The sequence below is a fragment of the Puntigrus tetrazona genome, chromosome 10 (assembly GCF_018831695.1).
Source record: "Puntigrus tetrazona isolate hp1 chromosome 10, ASM1883169v1, whole genome shotgun sequence".
Lineage (NCBI taxonomy): Eukaryota > Metazoa > Chordata > Actinopteri > Cypriniformes > Cyprinidae > Puntigrus > Puntigrus tetrazona.
The window spans coordinates 14,208,491-14,210,781 of record NC_056708.1 but is presented as its reverse complement, the minus strand read 5'-3'; the positions used below and the strand labels follow the sequence as shown (position 1 = coordinate 14,210,781).

Below are 2,291 nucleotides of genomic sequence, written 5' to 3'. Positions count from 1 at the left end.
ACAAAACGCTTTCTTGTCTTAGGACAATTTTGATGAGCTTATTTGATCCACTTCAAAATCGAATTTATTCCTGTGAATGAAATGAATTTTCAGCAGCCATTGTTCCATTCAGAAACCATTAAGCTGATGGTGTTCAGGAACCATTTTATTATTATTTATCATTTTGAAAACGGTTGTTTTTTTGCTAAACTTTTGAATGTTTTTGTTTTTGCAGAGGTTTTTTGAATCAGATGAAGCTATCAATATCATATGTTTGACTTTATGTGTAATCTTATTACAGCTGTGAAACGGGATCTTTTTTTTTAAGAAGGGTGCACATATATTTGATTTTCGAATTTTTATGGGAGGCTTAAGGCTTAAACCCCCCAAAGGAAGAAGAAAAAAACTGCAATAGAGGGTCTTAAAGTGCATATGTTAAGTAATGGATAATATATAGTCGACTGGTTACTATCTTGCAGAATGATCGATGTTTCAGTTCTGTGGAGATTCAGTATCAGCCTTCATATAACAAAGAGACAAAAGTGGGATGTTATTGGATATCATACATTTGTATCAAAGAAGAAACATAATATGACTTTACCATCTCTCTCTCTCTCTCTCTCTCTCTCTCTCTCTCTCTCTCTCTCCTACATTTCCTATATTGACTGTGTGACCTTGTGCTAGAAGTCAGCACAGAACAGCTACTGTATCTTGTATTGATCGGAGATGTCATCTCAGACATTAAGACTCTGCAACACCACATCTTTCTGGACAGCATTTCTCTAGAGAGATCTTTTTATTAATTCTTTGGTTTGAGACTGTTTGTTTGCATGTGCTCTGTTCTGTTCTAGTGGTTTTAGGTTTGCCATTCCAGAGCTTGATGTTTGATTTGGGGAAAAAACAGAGAATGCACTGTGTTTACATTATGTTTTATTGCATTATGTTTACGTCTGCTTGGTTATGTTTGTCTTTACAGAATACGGGCGTTTCGAGGCCAAGATTCATGACTTACGAGAGCAGATGATGAACCACAGCATGAGTTCTGGATCCGGATCCCTCAGAACCAATCAAAAACGCTCACTCTATGTCAGGTAGATCTCATCTATTTAAACATACATTTCAATACACAGACAGAACTGTGAGAATTCATTTTCCTTTGTGTTGTTCTTGCTTTTCAGTAAAAAAAAATTTTAAGCAAAAACTAGTATTTTTGCTTGAAACAGAATAAAAAGGTGAAGAAAAAGATGAGAAAAATATTTGCTCTGAAAATATCTCATACAATTTAGCTTCTCACTCTTTATCTTGTTCACATACTTTTACTTGAAAAACAAGAAAAGATTTTTTTTTTAATTGGAATGACTTGGAATGAATGTTTCTGTCATCAAAGATGGGGCACTGATATCCCAGCAGCGCCTGATCATGTAAACTTGCTGTTAACTGTCTTTCCGTGACACTCTTGTTATGTGCGACTGATGTTGGATTGATGTGAACATGAGTGTGGTCTCTCTGGGAAATGAGACATGTTTCTAGCCTGAAGTGAGATGTTTGTTATACATGCACGCACACATACACACACTTCAGGGTTTTGCGTGTGAACCAGCAGGGTATCTGAGTGAGTGAGTCAGAATTCATCAGTGTCCACTATGCCATACACACACACACACACACACACACACACACACACACTCAAGCGAGCACATGCTGTCTTATCCGTTCTGGTCCTAGATCAGCCAGAACTGGGGATCATACTGTTTTATATGACATTTATAAGAGCTATTGATATTTAAAATCAGTAGGAAAGTGGCAACAGTGATCCATTATAAGATGCTCCAAGAAACCTCTCTTTGCTCTACTCTTCTCTGTTCCTAAAGGGATACTTCACTTAAAAATGAAAATTAATTGCTCACCATCATGTTGTTCCAAACCCGTAAGACTTTTGTTCATCTTTGGAACACAAAAGAACATACTTTTCGATGAAATCCGAGTGCTTTTTGACCCTCCATAGACAGCACAACACAACTGCCATGTTCGTGTTCAAAACCCAGAAAGGTAGTAAAGACATTGTTAAAATAGTCCATGTGACATCAGTGGTTCAACAAATTTTATAAAGCTATGTAAATACTTTTTGTGCAAAGAAAACAAAAATAATGACTTTATTAAAAACAATATTCTCTTCCAGTGTTAGTTTCCGATGTGCTTTCACTGACTATTTTATTATTTGTATTTAATATATGAAGAGTTCATTAAAAATCGTGTTTTTTCATTGTCCAATTAATTCCAATCAAAATTCTGTTGCTGTGTTTTTTTGATTA

General features: G+C 35.6%; 1 protein-coding gene across 2 annotated transcripts in view; it reads right to left on the bottom strand.

Annotated features, from left to right (window-relative positions):
• Positions 1 to 2,291, bottom strand: part of LOC122352551 (disks large homolog 2) — a 110,536-nt gene that overhangs the window by 60,928 nt on the left and 47,317 nt on the right. The gene's annotated exons all lie outside the window — the stretch shown is intronic.